Source organism: Hydra vulgaris, chromosome 11 (genome assembly GCF_038396675.1).
Source record: "Hydra vulgaris chromosome 11, alternate assembly HydraT2T_AEP".
Classification (NCBI taxonomy): domain Eukaryota; kingdom Metazoa; phylum Cnidaria; class Hydrozoa; order Anthoathecata; family Hydridae; genus Hydra; species Hydra vulgaris.
In genome coordinates this window covers 36,942,057-36,966,217 of record NC_088930.1, presented here as the reverse complement: position 1 = coordinate 36,966,217, position 24,161 = coordinate 36,942,057, and the positions used below count along the sequence as shown (strand labels likewise).

Here is a 24,161-nt window from a genome sequence, read left to right as displayed (position 1 = left end):
GCTAAAATATTAGAAAAGCAGGGTATTACTATATTAAAATCAATTTTTTCTGAACATTCTGATGACAAAGGTAATAAGGTGCTTGAATTAACTTGTAAATCAATTTTATCAGGTTTATGTAAGTTGGCATTAGAGCTTTTGGTCATTATTAAATTTAATGTCTGGAATTTTATCCCGATACAAAAGATAAATTCCAGATGTATGAAAGCCAGATTAGGCAACTTCTCCAGAGGTAGCTTTATGATATGCTTTAGAGAATATACCTCTAAGTTGATCATTTGTTATTTTTGTCCAGGATGCTCATGTAACCATGATCCACATTATATATTATAAAAAGTTTTAAGCTGTTTAAAACAACAGTTGTCGTTACACCTCGTTCACCACTAGTTACAGAAAAACACAATGTTTTCCTTTTATTGTTACAACTTTAACAGATTTATGAACAGTTGTAATGCCTGATTCATCACAGTTAAAAATTTGATGAGGTTCAAACTTGTACTTTTTCATAACAACTTCGATATCATTGAAATAAATGTTCACAGAACTGTTGTTTAAACCATAAACACAATTTAGAGACAACCCTTAAAGCTTTCTGATTGAAAGGTCTGGATGTCTCTTTAAAAATCCACTTACAATCTTAAAAAATCTCTTCCTGCAACACCATTATACTTATTAAATGGATGAACTATTTTGTACTTTTCAACATACTGGCAACTCGTTGAATATCACTTATAGACAATCCATTTCTTTTATGCAGTTAACTAATTGACTTTCAGTATCATCTGCCAATACTTAAATTTTAGTACCATCTCGCAATAATTAAATGAACCAAGTTATATTTTTATGCATAATAGCCTATACTCTTTAATTTTCTTTAAATCCTTCTGTGTTAAGCATCTTTATTTACGATAAATGTCAAAGCAGCAATTATCAACGAGATTTCTTTTAATTTTAACATAACGTGCTCTGCTAAGAAAAATTGCCACATTTAGTTTTCCTCATAGTTTCTAACCATATTTAACTTTCTAAATAAACAATAAACAATTTAACTTTTTAAATAAACATGGTTGATATCGGCAAAATAAAAAAACCAAATTGTCTCGTTTTGACCCTTAACATGTTGGCATCAAAATTGTGTAATTTCCTGACAATTTTTTCATAGAAATAAAATATCAGTATATGGAAATGAAAGAGCAATGCCTAAAGATGATAATAAAACACTAACTTTAAATATAAAATTTTTTTCCACTCCGTAAGATAAAAAAATACTAAGAAAAACTAAAACAACAACACATCGAAATTCGTAATTGTCGTAATTGTCGTTCTCTTCATCTACTTCATTTCAAAGTGACTCAAGATATTTTTTGTAACAATAAATAATTTAAGAGCACAACTAAACTTTTAAAAACCATTATAACAATGAATTTGGAGGTTAGGATTATTATAAATGCGATCTGTCTTATTTTGCCCCGCTGTCTCATTTTGCCCCGTGTTAGATGTATTTTTAAATCTACTTTTTTGTAGTGCAGTCTTTTTAAAAAAGCTCTCTTAATTATTATTCTCGTTATCTGATCTATATTTAAGTTATTTATAATTGTGGTTTTTGATTGTAACTTATAAAATGAAATACTACAATTGAAAGTTTTTCTCAGGTTTATGCTTTGGTTTTGGTTTTAACCCAACCTTGAATTTCAAATGTACCTACATCTAAAGCTTCCAGTGCTACGCTAGACAATTGGATAGATTTTTTCAAAATTCCCTATAAAAGCTGCCAGCTGAAATCAAGGATTTACTCCACAAAAATGCTCCTAATTTTATCTACTTCTAACCTACACTTTCTTCCATATCACTACATCCTGATTATCTGAAACTGTACGCTCTACATGCTTGTTCTACATACAGTTTTTAAATATTTTCAACATTACTTTCTTTTCTTTTTTTTTACAGTAAATAATGATTTATTCATTTGATCTAATTATTACTTAGATCGCAAAAACTAATCTTGAAAAAGGAAATTAAATAATAAAAAAAAACTGGTAAAAAACAGTATGTCGGACCTCACTCAAAAGTCTTAAGTTTTGTAAATGAACTAGCGCTGTTTGAATAAAGAAAGCATCAGTAGATCAAAACACGTTTTGTTCATATTTATTATTACTATTATAATATATATAATAACTATTATAATATATTACAATTTGTCATAATAAAATATTATTTGTTATCATAAATATTATATAGTATATATAATAACTACTATAATATAATATAATTTGTTTATATTCATTATAACTATTATTATTATATAACTATTTTATGGACATATGAGAATTTCATCTGGAAAACGCGCTTAGTCAAAGCAAACTGAATTTAAGAAAACTAGTAAAAACTGAGCCACTCATAGTTGTGCATAAACAGAAATTGATATACTTTAGACTTAGCACGTTTTGCATATGGTCTATGTGATTAAAATAGATTTTCTTAAATGTTTTGTAAGTGGCTAAACTACTCAAAACTACTGAGTTTCTTTATGTTGTGTTTGATGTGTATTACATAATTTTTAATCATTTAAAGTATGAGGAGTTTCTTAATAGTGGAATTACATTTTTATAACAACATAAATTCTATTCATTTGTTTTTGACTTCTGCGAACACTCTGTAAAATGAGTAACTGTCTATTTGCTGAATTAACGGAGTTTTTCCTTTAATTTGAACGGAAAAAATGAAATACGCAAACCGTAAATTTTACGGAGAAAGTTCTGTATCTTATTTAACGGGCTTTTTCCTTTGATTTTTACGGAAAATAAAACAGGGTAGCTACAGCTCCTCTAAAATCCTCTAAAGTCCTCTTTTTTTAAAAATCTCCTTTAAAGTCCTCTTTTATCCTATAAAAAGTTGAAAATGTGATCAAATCTCCTCTATAAGTCCTCTTTTTTTTTTTCAGGTACACTAACTTTTTAGAAAAATTAAAAATAAATATACTTTTATTAAAAATAGTATTTTCATTAAAAAATAATATTTTTATTTTTTCGATTATCAAATTTTTATTTTAGTTATTAGAGTACTAACATTTATATTAGTTACAGTAGTACATTTTTAAAAATATTTGCTTATTCTTATAACATTTTAAAGAGTTTATTTCAGTGTAGAAATTGATTTGAATGCAGTTTTTTTCTAATATGTCTACCATAAAGAATTTGTTTTGTTTAGAATAATAGAAATAATGCCTAAGTATAAAAGTAAATTTCAAGACTTGTGACTCATTGAAGAGGAGTTCAGATGCTGGTTGCAAAAAGATAAAAAAGATGAAGCAAGTGCATTTTGTAAAAATGTCGAAGTCCTTTAGCATTGCAAACAGTGGAATAGAGAATATAAAACAGCATGCTAAAGGGAAGAAACATGAGGAAAGATGCCTATCTAATAGCATCTGAAGGAACTAATCCACCAGAACAATAACAACTCAAAAGCAAACAAATTTGATTGATATGATGTCAAGAGATCAGACTTTAAATGCAGAGGTGAATTGGTTACTAGAAGTTTTGAAATGTAAATATTCTTACCGTTCTTTAGAATCAAAAAGTAAGCTCCATGTTTCCAGACAGTCAAATTGCTCAAAGTTGCACTTGTGTAAAAATAAAATGCAGTTACATTTTATGTCACGGTGTTGCTATTATGCTACATTATTTGATGAATCTTATAACAAAATTTCTAAAAAAAGTCACATGTTCGCTTTTTTTCGCATGTTCGCTTTTGTGATGACACAGACAATGAAGTAAAAACACCTTATTGGAGTTCTTATGTCATCTGCTGGTGATATCTTTCAACATATAAAAATTGTTTAAGTTCTTTGGATCGTAGTAAAGTTCTCCAAGTTTGTTCTGACGGGCCTGATGTAAATTTAGCCTTTTTAAATCTGGTAAATGAAAGTAAAAAAGAAGATATACTTGATCCTTTAATTTATATAGGAACATGTAGTCTCCATACCCTTCATCATTCTATCCAAACTGGGGAAATGGCTAGTAACTGTAACATTAAGAAACTACTTTTTTCTTTGTATAAAATATTTGGTGAGTCTCCTTCTCGCCGAGCTGACTATGAATGTCTAACATCTGCTACTTTTTCAGATTACCCTCTGAAATTCTGCGCACACAGATGGATTAAAAATAGTAATGTTTCCAAATGTGCCCAAAGGTTTGGTCTAAAATAATTTAAGTTGTAAAGTTTTGGAAAGGCTTACCAAAATCGAAGCAACCTGGAAACGGAAAGCCCGGACAAAACACCAGTTTTGATTGTCTTGCTAAAGCTGTAGAAGATTTCACCATACCACTTAAACTTAGATTTTTTGAAGAAATTGCAACATCATTAAATGATTTCCCAATCATTTTTAAAACTGACAATCCAATAATGCCGTTTCTTACCGAGTCACTAGACAACGTCCTTCGTAATTTATGCAGCCGCTTTTTGAAGAAGGATGTTTTAGAAAAAGCAAACTTTGTAAATAAGCTGCTCAAAGTTAACTTTACTGATAAAGTTAATCAAGTGTTGTTGGAGTCTGTTGATCTTGATTTTGCTATAAAACATGATATCAAAGTTTTGAAACAAAATGGAAAGTTGAGCGATAATCATTTACGCAATCTTCAGTGTGGCGCTTTACAGTTCTGGTCTAGTTTATGTGCACATTTTACAGAAAAAAAGGTATATTAAAAAATAATCTTGTTCGATGTACTTCTTGTTTGTCTCCTAAAGTAATGTTAGAACCGGTATCTACAGCTTTATTAGACAAAATGCTTGAAATCCTTGTTGGTTTGAAAAAACTGACTTCTGAAACCGCAATGAAAAGCAAACAAGAGTATTCAAATTTTGTCCAATTTTGTTAAGGCTAACAGAGAATTATTCAAAGAATTTGGTGAATCTAAAGATTTGTTGGACTCATTTCTCTGGAAGCACATTGGTCAAGATCCTAACTATAAATTCCTTTGGTCTGTTGCCAAAATAGTTTTAGTTCTATCTCATGGTCAGGCAACTGTTGAGCGAGGATTTACTGAAAACAAAATGCTTCTTGTTGAAAATCTTGACATGGAAAGTCTTATTTCTCAACGAATAATATTGGACTATATGAAACAAAAAAACTTTGAACCTCACAGTTTTCCCATGTCAAAGAATTGGTTATCTTATGTGAAATCTTCTCATCAAAAGTATCAATAATTACTTGTTCATAAATCAAATTGAGCAAGGAGAAGAATGAAAAAGAAATTAAGATTGCTTTAGAAATTCAAAAAATAAATATTACGGTTGTCTCTTTGGAAAAAAACTATTATCCAGCTTCAAAAAGATGCGGATAACTTTGCATTTGAGACAGAAAAAAAGACCGATATAACTATTTTATCCAAAGTGATCGACAAAGTGAGTATTCTCTGTGAATTGAAATGCAAGAAAGCAAAGCTGGTAGAACTTAAGGAACGAATTCATCAATAAAATATATATATTTTCATTATTTTGTGTAATAAAGTTTCATTTATTGATTTTAGTATAATGTTATGAATACCCTGGTCTGCAAAACTGGTTAATGCCAATCTAAGTCATTCAACTTAAAAAATGGCATTATAAAAGTCTTTCAGAGCCACACAAGTGACGAAAGATTGACGTTAAAACGTGTAAAAAAATCCCCCAAAATCCTCCATTTTTGTTTAAAACTTTTTAGTTTTGCGATAAAAAATCCTCTAAATTTTATGCAAAATCTCCTTTAGAATCATAAAATATCCTCCTTTTTTAATAAAAATTTTGCGTGGCCACCCTGATAGAAACTACGGAAACCGTTAATTTTTACAGAGAAAGTGCTGTCACTTTGCTGCCGGACATTCTTCGTTGAATCTAAGGCGAATTTTTTAACAGTGTTTAAAAGCTATTCTTTCATTTACCCAATTAATTGTCCCAGAACTTCTCCAATACAGATTGGTTTAACTCCACCCTCAGCTTCGCTTAAAGGAATTAAGCAACAAGCTGTTAACAACTCAAAGGTGAATGAATTTATTTATTTTTTAATTTTTTTTAGGTGCCCCAAGAAGTCTTAACGGTCTTGTCACAAAGCACCGTGGAAGTGCATTTAACCAGGAAGTTCACGCCTCCTTCCTTTTCATACCGTGACGTAAAAATATGTCCAGAGCTCGTTTTGAACCTGGATCTCCTGCTTATGAAGCAAGCGCTCTAACCACTGCGCCACGGCCGAGTTTGTTCTAGGGTTGCAATTCGTTCTCGGAGTTCTTTTCTTTTTTTAAAATATTTTTAACATGATAGAATTGGTTTGTTTTGATCAGCAGATTTAAAGGACCTTCTGCCCATCTATTTAAACGTGCTGCCTTAACATAATACTCTGCTACATAGGAAAAATCTAGTTTTTTCCCATGTAGTAGAGTATTATGTTGAATGGATGCTGCTTTACGATGTTTATGGATAAGTTTTTTTTAATACCCTACCATTGATAAGTAACAGACTGCTTTCGCAATCATTAGATATATACTTTAATGCACTCCAAATTTTACCTCCATACATCGATTTTGAGAATATTTTAGCAAAATTTTCTTTGGAACGAGCCATCGTGTCTTTGAATTTGAGAGAATTATTTTGAATTGTAACCTATAAAGTTGCAAAACTCTTTCAATATTTCCGTGCAAACAGTAAATCTATTAAACTGATGATATACTTTTAGCATCATTCTTTCGATATCGGTAGCTGCAGAGAGTGCATTATGCATTATATGAGCAGCACAACTACTGTCAACATTTCTCTCTGTAAAATCTTTTCAAGCTTTGCATGATATTCAGTTCTTTTAACTGATAAATTATCTTATTCTGCATATTGTAAAAGTTAATGTCTTATAAAATGTTATTTGCTATTGTTTCTGCAGTTTTATTTAGAAAATTATGAACTTTTAAAATACAAGACTTTTTTTCGAAAGCTGATTTAAATACACTGTGTCTTAATATAATAAGTAAAAGTTTTGTATTTTTGTGGATTGATGCATCTCATGTAACAAACTTTGATAATTGCAAATCTTTTTTTAACAAATCTTCGGACCAATTTAAAATTACGTTCTTAATAATACACTCTGACTTGTTTCTTTCATAAGTAAACTTATAGTCACTGGATTTTATCAATAAGTTTGATGTGGAGTCCATATCCCTAAAAGAATGGTCGTGTTTTACATTGTGGTATGACTATATAAGTTTGACGACTGTAAGTTTTGCATTGTTAGCAGCAAAATTCCTAGAGAAGAAAAACTTTTTTATCTTTTCTTTCTTAAAAGCTGATGAAAAGCTGTGTGTTGAAAAGCATTTGCGTTTATTAATTACAGAAACTGTTGTGTTATGCATATAATGAAGAATAATTTATGGTGATCAGAATTTTTTTTTTCTTTTTTTGCAAGTTCTTTTGCAAACTACAAGTTATTAGTAATACTTTCAAGCATCTCCATGTATTTTTTTTCTAAAGAAACAGATAGGCTAAGTTTTTGATTTCGTTTATGCGTAAAAACATGCCACTTTTTTTCCGTTTATGCTCGGTATTTGTTTATTTATTTTTCGTATTTATAAGCATACGATAGGAACGGAACAAGGAAGTTTTTGATTCTGCGTTTTTTTTTTTTTTTTTTTTTTTTTGCTTCTACCTGTGTTTTGCCGAAAACTTACCATTATCAATAAACCATAGAAAAATTTTCAAGTTTTTTTATTTCTATAGTATATTTTTCTAGTTAAAATAAACCTACATCTTTGTTTAGGTATTTTTTAATTCAAAACGGACTTTATCTTAGTTTTATCAGGTGTCAGACCCAAAGAATGTTTTTTGATCTAATTCAGAGACAAGTAACATCAAACATTGATAAACAATTAAAAAATTTAGAACATTACATATTAGCAAAAGATAATTACTCAGACGAACAAATAAAAGAGTAAAGTAGTAAATTATAAATGGGGTTGTGACGGATCACAGCAAAAACAAAATATGAGCAGAGATTTCTGAATGGTGCTGGTTTTGATGCAAGTATATTTCAGAGTTCTTTTGTACCACTCCAATTAACTTGTACGGAAGACAAAAAATTGATCTGGCAAAATCCAACTCCTTCTATGTCACGTTTTTGTCACCCTATAAAAATTAGTTTGTCAAAAAATTTAATGATAAAACAAATGAAGAGATATACTTTATTGAAAATTTAATTATCTCATTATATGATACAAAATTAACAGTGGGTTTTTAGTTAAACATAGTATGATGCTCACTATGCTTGATGCTAAGATTTATAATGCAGCCACTCAAACGACTTTAACTATAAGATGCTACATTTGTGGTGCAACATCAAAAGACTTATTTAATTTGACAATAAAAAAAGAAGTCAATTAGATACTGCTTGCCATTTTCTTACTCCTGATTCCATTCTCTACCACTACAAATCTCTTATTTGTCCCTGTATGGTATATTGTTGTCATTTTTGGGCTGATTCTTCTAATGATGCTTTTTCTCTTCTAGACAAGGTACAAAAATACATCGTAAACGTAGTTAGACCAGCTCAATCTGCTCAATCTGAGCCTCTTTCCTGTTGAAGTAATGTTGCATCTCTTTCTTTTTTCTACAAATATCATCATGGTCGCTAATCAAAGAAGCTATCGTCTCTAGTTTCATCAGCTATAAGTCATTCTCGCTTTACTTGCCATTAAGCAAAGTTTCATTCGTTTACTGTATCTGTTCCTGCATAAAGCCTTTAGAACTCTCTCTAATTTCATGTTTTCCTGACTCATACAACCTTTTAAGTCTTGTGTCGACCATTTCCTTGCTCTATAAATCTATTCTTTTTTTTTCTAGTAACTCCAAACTTGATAGTGGTTACTTGCAGCCTTGTTGCGAGTGAATCAGAATAAAAAAAAAAAATTAAAGTAAGATAATTTGCCTACAAGAAAATGGCAAATGAAATAAAAAAAACGAATATGTCCTCAACCACTCTTAAGTTGTTTCACCAGCCTTTGTGCTTATCTGTAATAAAACAGACATAATTACATTCTGCCTATCAGGTTGTGGTAATTAAACACTTTTCAATTTTTGTGTAAAAACTGTACAAAGCCACAAAGCCAAAATATGTGACTACTGCAATTCATGGGTCATGCTAAGTGCAACCAAATAGATTTGCTCAGTTATAATCTTCTTGCTTAAGACTCTTCTAAATGATATTGTTTCAGCTATTTGCCTTCTGTTCATTCCTTTTTTATTGATCCTGTGAGTGAAATAGAGGTATCTAATCTTTTTGTTAATGTTTTGATTTCTTAAAAATGATAAAAGTTATGGACGTAATAGCATGCCTAAATTTTTTCAAACTAGTATATTCATTACGGTTTATAAAAAAGACTCCTCATTATTCATTTCTAACTATCAACTCATTTCCCCTCTTTCTAACTTGAGCAAACTTTTTGAAAAAGCTACGCCCTACAGGCCATACAATTTTCTCGGAAAATTTAAATGCCTATACCAATATCAAAAAGAAATTCGAAGCAAACATTCCACACAGTGGGCCTGAGTATGATCAAATTTTTTTTTTTGTTCCTAATTTTTTTACATAGTAGATCTGAAAGGTGTTACTTTTCTCAACTCAAATCTGTTAAAATTAAAATGATTGAACGGGGGTTTTTGATAAAAAGGTATTTCCATTTTTATGAATTTCTTAGTAAAAAGTGCAAAAAATAACATGAATTGCTGTCTATGTTGTCTTTACTACTTCATAAATATTTAGATATAATAGAGCAATTTAAATATTAATAATAAAAAACATTAATTTAAGATTAAAGCAAGTAATTCTATAATAGCATTGTTCCTATACTGATAATAAATAAAAAATCGCAAAATGTGAAAAAATAAATAAAATAATGTCATTAGTGAATATTTATGCATTATATTACAGATATATAACAATTTTTTGATATCATCTTTGTAAGTTTTACACAATGTTTTCCCAAAACATCCTTCTAGAACTTTTTTGAAAGATATTTGAATACCAATGGCCCCATGTGTATAAAAAAATCTATTTAAAATATCAAATTCTTCTAAAAATGAGTTTAAAGCATTTCCTTCAAGTCTGTGTTATCCTTGATATGATACTCTGTCAACTTTTATTAGACTTGAGATAGGCTGACATGAGGTTAAAACCATCATCTTTGTTCTTAAACATATTTTTTTCAATTTCAGAAATAATTTTGTCAAAAATACCAAGTATTGAGTTAGGGAACAAGTTCGTTCGGTTTTTTTCAAAGAGCTTTCTTTAAACAAAAAACAATAATTATAACAATAAATTAATCAATTATGTATTCGCCGTTACTGTTTACAACCTCCTTCCACTTCTCGACCAATTTGCTGATGCCACTCCGCCAAAATTGCCCGGTCTGGTGTCGAAGAAGTTTTTGAGATCTTTTTGCCGTCGAAGTAAACACCCCTCATTTGATTTAACAAGGAGCGGAAAAGACGATAATCTATTGGCGCAAGGTCCGTAGAATACGGTGGATGTTGAAGAACCTCCCATTCGAACACTTGAAGTGCGGTTTTGACGACTTGTGCAACTTGGATCCCCAGTGAAAAAGCGCACATGGGATACGCGTGGGTTTTTTCCACATGTAACCCATGTGGGGATTATTATTTTGTCCCATGTGGGTTTCATATGGTAAATCCCACATGGATTCCATATGGTAAATCCCATATGGGATACGCGTGGGTTTTTACCATATGTAACCCATATGGGGATTATTATTTTGTCCCATGTGGGTTTCATATGGTAAATCCCACATGGGTTTTATGTGGTAAATCCTACATGGGATATAGGTGGAAAATACTACATGTTATAGATCTTAAATGCCACATATTTTAATCCAAATGGTATAAAAGTAGTCAATACTAGACAAATGAAAATCCGAATGCTTCTATGATAATTTTTAAAATTCTTTTAATTTAAAAATTACTTAAATAGTAATTTAAAATTAATCATCGAAGCTTTCAGAGAGGCTTAACTTAATCTGGTATTTGCTACTTTATCCCATTTGGTATTCAAAACGTGTAGCATTTTTGATCTTTTACATGTGATGTTTTCCACCTATAACCTATGTGGGATTTACCTTAAACTATTATGACGAAATTTATAAAATTAAAAAACGTGTTGCAAAATGAATTTTTTTTTAAATAAATGCTATTAATCAATACATCCAAAACGAATATTAAAAATATTATTTTTTGTTTTGCGATTTACACGCCGTTTTTTGTCAATTGAATTAATTAAATCGCTTCGGCTTGTATAATACCAAGGTTTTTAGTATCTTCTAACTTTCTTCAAACATTTTCTAAAAAAAAAAAATATAAATACAAATATATATAAATATATATATATAGAAAGAGAGAGAGAGAGAGAGAGAGAGAGAGAGAGAGAGAGAGAGAGAGAGAGAGAGAGAGAGAGAGGGAGAGAGAGAGAGAGAGAGAGAGAGAGAGAAAGAGAGCAATTTTAATAAGGAACCTTATTAGTCAAGCAATTTTAATTATTAGCCAGTTTGAAGTCATTAATGACTACAATATTTCACAAATAATTATTTCATAATTTATTACTTACAATGACAAACGTATTATGCGTAATTGAACACATATTATGCGTAATGAGCTTGAACCCATGAGGAGAATCCTGAAAAAAAGTGATCAATAAGGATAAGTAGTTAAACAAAAAAACAAAAACAAAAATGTAAAAACCTACTTTTTCAATGATGTAGACTTCTATAATAACAGGCCTTGACATCGCGCAAAATGCCGTAAAAACTGAAGGCCGATTAAACTTTCACTTTTACTTATATTGATATATTTTTATATTAGGTAGGGTGTAATGGCAGTCTATGTTTTCTAATAATAATCTCTAGTAAAAACGGAAATATAAAAAGAAAACCAAAAAATTGTTAAAAGATAATCATGCTTTTCGTATTTCAAATTTCATTAAGAATATTTATGTAATATTAAATAGTATCAATAACAAGCAGAACCATAACAAAGTATATATCTATATATTAGAAAGATAACTATATATTTAATTTTTTTTGCTAAAAATGGTAACAATAAAAATCACCAACAATAAAAAACACCAACAAAAGTTGATTCAAGCAAAAAAAAAAGTTTTATCAATATATCTCAACAGGGTTAAAGTCCTTATACTTGGCAACTTGTAGTCAATACACAAACAATCATATAAACTTCGTCGCATAGCAAAATACTCATATGCTCTACATATAATATCTGAAGTATATAAAACTTCACCAACATTAACTTTTCTCATAGCATTAAGGTGTTCGAATAGAATATTTGACAGAAGCGAACTTTCTTTATTTTTTAAAAATCTAACTGCTTCAAATAAAGCTGATTTTGTTTTTATTAACTTTAATTTGTTTACAACTAAATATAAAATATTACAAATTGTGCCATTATGGTTAGCTACAAATAAATAATCATTAAAAATTACTAAAATAAATAATGGAACACCAAGTTTGCACATTTTTGATTGTATGTGCAAACTTTTTTTATTAAGCTGGAAAACAATAACATTTTATTATCACTTAACAAAGATTGAATATTGTCAAATATAAGTTCATCCTCTTTAAGAAAATCATTTAACTCATCTGGTAAAATGCTTCAAAAACCGCTTGAAGTTACATTTTTTCTAACTTTACTTGCTGGTGTGGCTAAACAACTAGGCGGAATATTTTAAAAACAGATGGTGCGTTTAAAGGTCGTTGCTTCCCATATTTGCTTTAAAAAGGTGCTTCATTTGGCCAATGCAGTTGATATAATGCTATATAGCCTGTAACAATAAAACCAGTTCTTGGGATAGCTTCACTACATCTTTTTCTCTCCTCTAGATTCTTCGGGAATTTATAAATTGATGTTTTTGTCGTAGTTGAGTATTGATATTTTTGTTGTAGTTGTAATTGATATTGTAGTTGTAGTTGAATAAATTGATATTTTTGTTGTAGTTGAGATAGTTCCACTTGCAAAGAGATACAAAGCATTTTAAAGGCATTTTAATTATTAAAAAAACTTATCGACAATGACAATATTATTATGACAATATTATTACCTTACAATGTTAACGCCTTGAACCTTACAACGTTATCGTCTTGATGTTGGGCTATCTAATTTATAAACCAATCACATTTTAAAGATTTATTAAAAAAGCGCGAACACAAAATTTCGTCTAATGTTAAAAGATGAAAATGTAAACAAAGTATTAGGAATTGGCCTTCAGTTTAACAACTTTGTTGCGCGATGTCAAGGCCTTTTATTATAGAAGGCCGCGGTCACACATTATATAATATTCTGAAACTAATACACAAACATCTAAATTTCTATAAGTAAATTTATTCTTTGATCATTGCCTTCATATTCTATCTTATTTTCATATCATAATCTATTATGGAAATATTTATATAACATATCACAACAATATTATTAAATTTGTGATGTTCAAATATCATATGAACATTCTCTAACATGTTCATATGATATTTGAATATAGTTCTTGAGTATATTATCTGCAAACAATTGACTGATGCAAGTTCTAATGTTGTCAAAAACCAAGCATGCATGCATGGGACACTGCAGTGTCCCGCAAAGAAATGCTGGTTTGAAAGTCAAATTTTGTTTTATTAAAAAAAAAAATTAAAATAGGGGGAGAAAGGGAGGTTTCTGTAACTTTTTTTAGGCTCCAAAACTTTTAACTTTATATATAATAAGGTTCATAAAACTTAAGGGACTTACGAAGTACATTGAGGAACAAAAACAGGATATTTACAGAAACTTTTCAATTTTTAATCTGGAGTACCACAGTGTAATTGGGAATAAAGACTCTGGGTCCAGTATTCAAAGTAATACGATCTAAAGTAATATATAAATTAAATAAAATGCTTTAAAATGCATGCAGTTATACATATAACTCCTGATAGTTAACTATATGTATAACTAGTTATACATAAAATTTATTATATAAACTTATTTTTCAAGGTTATGCTTGAACAAATTAGAACCAATTAATTCAAATTCAAGATTTAGTTCAAGTTCAAGCTATTTGTTCATTGTTTTTTTACTATTTTATAATTATTTGTTCAAATTTGTTAACTAGTACTAATTCTTACTACAGTAAGAATATTTATCATTGTTGAACGTGATTTTATTAGTAACTTAATTTTACTATCAACATATTTTGACAACACTCTTTACATTTTAAATGATGACAGCTTTACTTTTCTATTGATGTTAAATTTATTACGTTTCAATAACTCAGACAGAATTTTAACTGAATTATTGTAAGCTTTGTAAGGGTTTGTTGTATCTCAAATGGTGTTGTATATAAAGTAAAAATAATATATATATATAAATATATATATATATATATATATATATATATATATATATATATATATATATATATATATATATATATATATACATAAATATATGTATATATATATATATATATATATATATATATATATATATATATATATATATATATATATATATATATATATATATATAGTATTTAGGCTATGGGATCATCCATAAATGATGCCAGTAGATAGAGGGGCAGTGTGAGTTTAACAATAATTGACAATGGGGAGGGGATGTTGAGACCAAAATAATGTCAATTAAAAAATTGAATTAAAAATAAAAAAGTAAAATATTTTATTTTAAAAAAAAGTAAAACAATTTATGCTAACTATGAGCAGGTTTTAAAGGTATTTACACCAACAATGTGGTCTAAAAACGTTTTGCTTTTGTTGCTTAAAACTGTAGAGGATTATAGGAAAAACAATTTAAATTCAGAAATTAGCTTGCTTATCTGAAAGAACAATTTATGTTGTTTTTTTTTTACTTTTAGTACTGTTGAGAATAAATGTATAATTGAACCCAAATAAAATTGATGGTATATGCATTTTTTATATTATATTAACAATTCAGATATACCATCATAATACGATAACAAAAACTGACATCATTTTCAATGGGAGATGGCAAAAAATTGACTGAGTTTGATAAAGGGTGAAGTTGTTCAATAAACCGGGTCATCATCTGACATCATTATGCATAGATGACCCTACGATTTAGGTAAAATAAGTAATCAATTTGCCATATTTCTCTTTAGAAAGTGTAAGAAAAAAGCATTGTTATGCTGAGAACCTACCTATTGAGCAAGCTTTGACCACCTATTTTATAAATTTGAGAGACAGAAGTGGAAGTGCGAATCGCAAAAGAACTAATAACAATGCTCTAAATTGATTTTAACTTTGTAGACTAACATTAATATAGTATTTAGTAATAATAAATGAAGTTTACATGATTTTTATAATTTGTATTTATTTCCACTAATTATTAGTTGTCAGTCTCCATTTTATAAAATGAATTAAAAAACTATTTATTTATAGTACAATAATAATACATAAATACTAGTTTCCTAATGCTATTATCATCACAATGTTAATGGTATTCGTTTTAAAGTGAAATTTTGTATCAATTTTATTGTTTTAATGTTATATTTATATATATATATATATATATATATATATATATATATATATATATATATATATATATATATATATATATATATATATATGTATATATATATGTGTATATATATATATATATATATATATATATATATATAAATATGTATATATATATATATATATATATATATAAATATGTATATATATATATATATATATATATATGTATATATATATATATATATATATATATATATATAAATATGTATATATATATATATATATATATATAAATATGTATATATATATATATATATATATATATATATATATATATGTATATATATATATATATATATATATATAAATATGTATATATATATATATATATATATATATGTATATATATATATATATATATATATATATATATATATATATATATATATATATATATATTTATATATATATATATATTATTTTTACTTTATTTACAACACCATTTGATATACAACGAACCCCTACAAAGCTTACAATAATTCAGTTAAAATTCATTCTGAGTTATTGAAACGTAATAAATTTAACATCAATAGAAAAGTAAAGCTGTCATCATTTAAAATGTAAAGAGTGTTGTCAAAATATGTTGATAGTAAAATTAAGTTACTAATAAAATCACGTTCAACAATGATAAATATTCTTACTGTAGTAAAATATAGTACTAACTGATAAATTTGAACAAATAAATATAAAATTAACAAAAACAATGAATAAATAAGAACATTAACTTGAACTTTAACTAAATCTTGAATTTGAATTAATTGGTACTAATTTGTTCAAGCATAACCTTAAAAAATAAGTTTTTATAACAAATTATATGTATAACTTGTTATACATATAGTTAACTATCAGGAGTTATATGTATAACTATATGCATTTTAAAGCATATTATTTTATTTAAACATTACTTAGATCATATTACTTTGAAAACTGAACCCAGAGGCTTTATTCTCAATAACACTGGGTACTCCAGTGTTATTGAGAATAAAGCCTCTGGGTTCAGTTTTCTGTGGTTCTGTGGTACTGTGGGACACTGCAGTGTCCCATGCATGCAAGATTGGTTTTTGACAACATTTCAACTTGCATCAGTTAATTGTTCGCAAATAAATTACTCAAGATCTATATTCAAATAACTATTATATTATCCTAATAATACGTCTATTTGCACAAATCTTAATCTTATTTCTATAAAGAAAGATAAAAATTATTCGTGGTACTTACATACTTGCTTGCCATTCTCTTTATTGATATAAAATATTTTCACACAAAATAAACGTAACGCAATGCAATGTTGATTTAAATTTTTTTTCTTTAGTTTCCAGCTCTTAAATTAATTCCCATGCAAATCCCACAGGAAACCCACGTGGGATTTCCCATATGTGTAAATACCATATGGTTCCCACATGTAACCCATGTGGGATTACCCACATGGGTTTAAGGTGACAAATTTCCATACGGATACCACATGGGAAAATCCGTCCCACATAAATCCCATCAATCCCACACGGAACCCACGCGGAACCCATGTGGGACGCGATTTTATTTTTCACTGGGTTTTCATTCGCAAAGTCTCAGTTACGCGGCGTAGTTGGGCAAAGTAGAGCTCCTTGTTCACTGTTGCGTTCCTTTCTAGCATTTCCCAGTATATCATGCTTTCCCAGTCCCACTAAACGCAGATCATGGTCTTTTTCGAGTGGAGATCTTGCTTGACTCTCTGCGTCGGCGTGTCTCCTGGGGCCAACCACCCCTTTCTTTGTTTCATATTGACGCAGAGGCACCAATTTCTCATCTCCCGTGATAATTTGGTATAAAAAGCGCTGTTTATGGCCGCGTGTTGCTCGATGGCGCGCAAGGTGTTGAGCAGCAATTAGAAGACGATTTTCATTGTTGACTTCGTTAAACTTGTGAATCCCCCAGTCTCCAAGCTTTTCGGCAAATCTCATTGAGCGAAGATGATTGAGGATCATCTTATGATAACAGTTCATTTTTTCGGCCAATTCACAACTTGTTTGACAACCATCTTCCTTTCAAAAGTGCCTTGAGATGCTCCTCATCGAACTCTGTGGGTTTTCCACTGCAAGGTATGTCTTCGAGATCAAAGTCGCCGTTTTTGTCACCTATGACACCTTCTCCATACACGTTGCATATGTCACTTCAGCTGCATTTTGACCGCGATAAAAAGCGAAGAAAAGTAGGTGTCAAAAATGCTGATTTTTGCCACCTGGGTATTCCATTTCTAAGGGTGGAAAATAGGAAAAACCAAAAGTATTCAAAAAAACAAGCAACACAGTTCTGTAGAGCAAAAAAGGCACTGTCTAATGAAGAAAAATACTTTGCTCAACAACAAGCAAATCCTTTAAACAATCCTCTTTGAAAAAAACCGAATGAACTTATTCCCCAACCCAATAAAATATGTAGTCATGGAATGTTTATTATCTCAATGATTTTTTTCTCAGGATCTCCTGTGACAAAAGGAGGATGAAAGCTATTTTAAAATTTTTTGGCCTGATTAAGTTTAGAACTTAGTTTTTTTGGCCTGATTAAGTTTAATGATTGTGTTTGCCTTAGCTTTAGGCAATAAAGGTATCTCAGAATAAAATTTTTAAAAACGTTTTTGCAGAATGGACACGGGTGTTTAGAAGATGCGCATTGTTTTCCGACCATTTGTAGTTGAACCTAATGTCTCCTGAAAATGAGCAGTTTAAAGATCCTATACTGTGTTTTCCACTAAGCACTCTTAAGTTTACATAACCTTTATCCATGTAAGGTACAATTGCTAGAATAAGGGTTTTAAAAACACTGGAATCTTTAAACTCTTTTTTTCACAGCCTTCTGAATGTTTTGTTGTCTTTTGAGGAGTTTCCTGATCACTTACATCAGGTTTGTATGTTATAGAGGCAGTACACTTTAAAAGCCTTGTACACCATCTTTTCCTACCCTAATATCAATCTCATTTGGTAGTAGTTTCCTGTTTTTCATTACCATAGGTATCAGATTCTCTACATCAATGCAAATCACCCCAAGAACTTCTTGTTCAATATACTCGAGAAATCATTGTTTGATAAAATTAACAATCAATATATAACCTTTTATAAAACATTAGACTACCTCATGTGAATTTTCCACTTTATCTTTTGTGAAAACATTTAAAAAATTTAGAACTCAATAAGGGTTGAGTTCTAAATTTTTAAATGTTTTCACAAAATGCTGTAAGAGTTACAGAAAACTTATTACAAAATAACTTGTAATGAGTTTTCTGTAACTTTTACAGCTCTGTAGTTACTTGCAACAGAACTTCTATATTCAGTCTCGTACCAAAGAAAACGATCTCTAACATTTTTTTGTTGCTAATATTAAATTTTGAATAATTTGATTTGATATTTAATATACTTTATAGGTTTATAACTGTAAAATAAAAAATTAAGTATTAAATTCTTGCCAAACATGAGACTTAAATTGCAGCATTTTCAATTTCTCTAAACTAAAGTGTTGTTTTTTACTTTCAATATTGGTAAAATATACCAAACATTTATTTTGTCCATAAGTTTTAACTTGATTTTATTGTCACTTTTTCCAGCCAAATTTTTTAGAGGAGAAGATACTACTCTTTCTGAAAAATATCTTACAATATATATGACAATATTTTAGTTATCAATTAAAATAAATTAAAAATTAATTTTCTAACTAGTGTAACGTTAAACTAATTTACTTTATAAACTATTATAAAATGAAATTATTACACCTTTAGCTTTAGATGAGGCAGTCTGTAACAATCTTGACAAATTTTTCTGTCTCAAATTTTTGTGTTTATTGCAGCAATGACGCACACCATTTCTTGTTTCTTTGAAGCAATACATACATTTTGGCCTGACTTTCTGATGGTCTCATTAATTATTTGCGAGAAAATTGGCACTATGTGAGTATTATTTTCTAAAGATAAATCTTTATAATTGCTATACTGTGTTTTACAAGGATATAATAATGTAATAGTTATCTGAGAGTAAATACACAAATTTTTTAACTTTGTAAATGTTACTTACTTTCGTATTTTGATAGAAAAACAAATAGTTTGCATCTGGGATCTTTTTTCTCTAGTCAAATATGTTTTCTTCTGCATGAAGGACGTAACTTTTTTGGCAGATTATTATTTACAAAGTTATATTCTATCCAGCAATGATTTTTTATGATATTTTATAATCTATACTCATTTCACCATACTCCCTTAGTTTGATAAGCCCAAATTGCGGACTACCTTTCTTTTCTTTAGAAAGACATAAAAGGCACACTAGTTGTATTAAATCATAGTGCTCTTTGGGTTTCATTTTTTAAATAATTTTTTTTTGCATTTTATTAAAAAATAATAAAACAATTTACTGCTGGACTGGATGAAAGTTTCCTTGGTTTGTTAGATTACATAACTTTATATAAATGCTTGTGTAGACAAAATAATGTAAAGAACGATATTATTAATAAATATATTAATTATTTTTATGGGATATCATATCAATAGTACCAATATACTTATATATATAAGCTGTATATAGTATATAAATCTTTATATATAAAATAAACAACATATTTAATACATATATAACTTATTATTATCAGTCTCTCTAATTATAGTAAGCTTTCTTTTTATTTGAAATAAACGTTTACTTATATATAAGGTATTTAAATTCGGTTTATATTTTGCTGTTGTTTTTTTTTTACGAAAAAGTTCATAAAAAGCAAAGTACTTTTTTTTTCAAAAACCCCCGTTCAATCATTTTAATTTTAACAGATTTGAGTTAAGAAAAGTTACACCTTTCAGACCTACTATGTGAAAAAATTTGGTGCAAAAAAAAAATTTGGCTTATGCTCAGGCCCACTGTGTTCATACCTTTCACAAAATTGGAATACTTTGGAATCAGAGGTGTTCCAATAAAATGATTTACTTAATATTTCCATGCAGGACACAGTTTGTTTCCATTAATGGCGCTAAATCTGTTTGAAGAGTTGCTCAAACGGCGTCCCACAAGTTTTAGTTTTAGGACCACTTCTATTTCTTCTTTTTATAAATGACTTAAATACATCTTTTAAATTTGCAGTTGCTAACCATTTTGCTGATGATACTAACATGCTACTGGTTGAAAAATCACTTAAATCAATCAACAAATATATTTATAATGATCTTGGAAATCTTATTCAGTGACTGTTCTAATAAATTTTCTCTCCATTCTAACAAAATAGAGCTAATCAACTTTAAATCCAATCTGATAAAAATTAATAAGCACTTAAATTTTAGACTAAGCGGACAACAAATCTATCCTTCAGGCTCTAATAAAAATGTTGGTAATAAAATTGGTTTTAACCTTTCTTTACAAGGTTATCTGAATGACTTGGCAATAAAGCTCAGCAGATCTAATAGTATGCTAACTAAAGCCCGCCATTATGTAAATCTAAAAACACTGATAAATTTACACTGATAAATTTATCTCCACTTCCAAAAAGGCTTTAAGCAATTACCATTAGAGTTGGAAGTTACTGGAAGAGTAAAGATGAAGTTTATAGAGCAAGATAACAATTGACAGACGACTTAAAGTATTGCAAATTATATGAATAAGGAAAACAAGATGAAGAAAGCCAATTCCAAAACACCAATATTTGAGAAAAAAAATTGACAAATAATAATTTTTAGAGCACTTTGGAACAATCACAGTAAAAAGATGAGACATAAAGTGGTACCAAAGGAAAGAAAGCAGATTTTTGTAGAAAAAAGCAAAATTTATTTTTTAATGTTAACTGGTGCAAAATTTAATGCTCCTTTAAATGATGTATAGGTTTCAGGTGTTTTTATGTGCTAAAATAGTGTTTTTAAGATTTTATTACAAGGCATTATGAAGATTTAGTCCATAGAAACACCTTAGCAAAGGGTATTACTCCATATATCTTGCTTTTTACTGCTAAAAATGGATAGGAATTTAACTAAATTGAATGTCATATAATATACTTTGCATTTCCGATCTAAAAACCATAATAAAAACTGTGTACTGGTTTTACTCAAATAAAGAGTTTTACTTAATGTTATTCTCTGTTTATACTTTATAGTGTTATAATACTACTGTACAACTAAAAGTAAATTAACTATGAGTACAAAAATATCTAGCAAGCAAAATTTTATCAGACATCACAAAAGAAAGTGGAATGGCGTAATTCCAAGGAAATGTGCCACAAAAACTAAAATAAAGAACCGACTTAGTTAACCTACCTGTTCCAGTAGCAGGAAACTCAATGGCAATATAAATATTAATGGCAATCTTGACAATCCCTATAAAAATTTTAACATAGTGCCATTAAACTTGAATGTGTAGGGCATGTACAAAAGCGTTTAGGTAATAGGTTACGTAACATAGTGAAGTCATACAAGGGTACAAAAACGCCTCTGGCTGGAAAGGGCAGACTAACTGATAAAACAATTAATACCATGCAAAATTATTATGGCATGGCTATAAGGAAAAATAAAGGAGCACTTTATGCTATGAAAAAAGCTGTGTTTTCCATACTTTTCCATTTTACGGATTTGTCATTAACCCAAAGTTACCGCCATCAGTTTTGACCAAGAACACCAGATACTTGGTGTAAATGGCGTCTAGATCAAATTAATAAGACTAATAAGTATAAACCTACTGCTAGTATGCCTATTTGGATCCATCACATTATTCTTCCAATTTTTAGAGAGTTACAATCTGATCAACTTCTTAATAAATGTTTACATGGAGAAACTTAGAACGCAAATGAGTCTCTAAATTCAATTATTCGGACAAAGATCCCCAAAAATGTTTTTGTTAGCAGAAAAACACTGGAAATGGGAGTTTATTCTGCTGTTTCACAATTTAATGAAGGTTGTACTGGTATTACTAATGTTTTCAAAGCATTTGGCTTACTTGGAAAGTTTACCCTGAAAAAATCAGTTAAACAAGATGTTAGTCGTGTAAGAAGAATGTTGCGGAAAGATTTGATTGAAATAAAAAATCAACAAAAGAGACTTAGAGGAATACATAAAGGACTTTTAGACAAAGAAGAACAAATGAATTCTTATATGCCTGGTAAATTTATCTAAGATTATTAAGTGTTTTTTATTTTTTAAACTTAGTTTTGTCTTCGCCTTCAATTTTCTAGAGTTTGTGAAAACTCTAAATTTCTATTTTAGGGTAAATCTCCGCCATTATGAATAGTTACCTAATATTTCAATTTTTTTTTAATTGGAAAAAACAAAAGTATATAATAAATCATAATGAAAATGAGTTTTATCTTAAAATCTAGATTTTAGTTTTTTTCCTGCGGTACCACCTTAATAGAATGACGAGTAACACGAGTTTAGTAGATGGCGCTAAAGACGCTAGCTCTTTAGAGCAGTACCCATTATAGTATTTATAGAAAAGAGTAAGAGAAGCAGCATTACAACAACTTGATAATGGTTAGAAGTTGGATGAAAGAGCAAGTCTAACTATGTTTACAATGCGTTTTTGCACCTTGTCTAAGCGAGAAAGGGCATCATTAGAAGATCTGGTCTAGATATGGGAACAGTACTCCATAAAAGAACGGATTTAATATTTATAGAGATAAAGAATATATTCCGGAGTAAGATGGTGGCGAGCACGATCAAGAGATGCAACCTTAGCAGGTGCTAATTTTGCAATAGATTTGATATATGGTTTTTTAAGAAAGATTGAATGTAAGAGTTAATCCTAGAAGATGAAAGGTAGATGACTCATCGAGTACATTACCGTTCATAACTATAGGAAGATCTAAATTATTGCGATAACAATTAGTTTAAAAAAATTGAGTTTTCTCTGAGTTAAAGTTTAGCAGATACTGAGAGCCTCATGCTGTTGCAAAAGTGAGATTCTTTTCAAGCTTAAATGCCCCTCCAAGCAATCAGAGAGTGTTGGCTTTCTATCAAGACAAGAATAAATGGCAGTATCATCACAGTAATCCCACCTTAGATGTAAAATCATCTGGAAGATCATTAATGTAAATTAAAAAAATCATTATTGTAAATTAAAAAATTAAATACCTTGCTATGTCTCACAGTAGCATAAAATTTAGTTATTCCAAAACAACACTCTGCTAAGTACAGAAATAAATCTATTAAATATCATTTTATTAGCTCATGGAACAAACTAACTTCTAATCTAAAACCTCATAATTCAATCTCTGAATTTAAAACTAAGTTTTTTTATAATTTCTTAAAAAAATTAATTAAATATTTCTACATATAAATTTTTGTTGCTGATGTTTTTGTCTTTTTTAATGAAATTTTTCTTTTATTATTTATATTGTTATTATTGCTATTATTATTATTGTTATATAACAATAATAGCAATGATAACAATAAAAATAATAATAACAATAATAATAATAGGAATAATATAAAAAAACATCTTTTTTAATCGCCGGTTTTAATCATAACAATGTTTTTGCTCCATACGTTGAGCACTCTAATCAAGTCGCATACGTGATGGAAAAAATAAACTTTGGATATTCAGTCAAGAACATTCCGATACC

General features: G+C 28.9%; 1 long non-coding RNA gene across 2 annotated transcripts; it reads right to left on the bottom strand.

The window, feature by feature from the left end:
• Positions 1–11,177: 11,177 nt before the first annotated feature.
• On the bottom strand, positions 11,178–18,051 carry LOC136087622 (uncharacterized). Of its 2 annotated transcripts, XR_010641937.1 has the most exons (3): positions 16,836–18,051; positions 11,624–11,692; positions 11,178–11,360 (listed from the first exon to the last, which is right to left on the bottom strand). It is a non-coding gene; the product is annotated as an uncharacterized LOC136087622 (long non-coding RNA). The 2 variants fall into 2 exon arrangements; XR_010641938.1 differs by lacking the exon at positions 16,836–18,051 and having other exon boundaries at positions 11,624–14,120.
• Between the last annotated feature and the right edge of the window lie 6,110 nt (positions 18,052–24,161).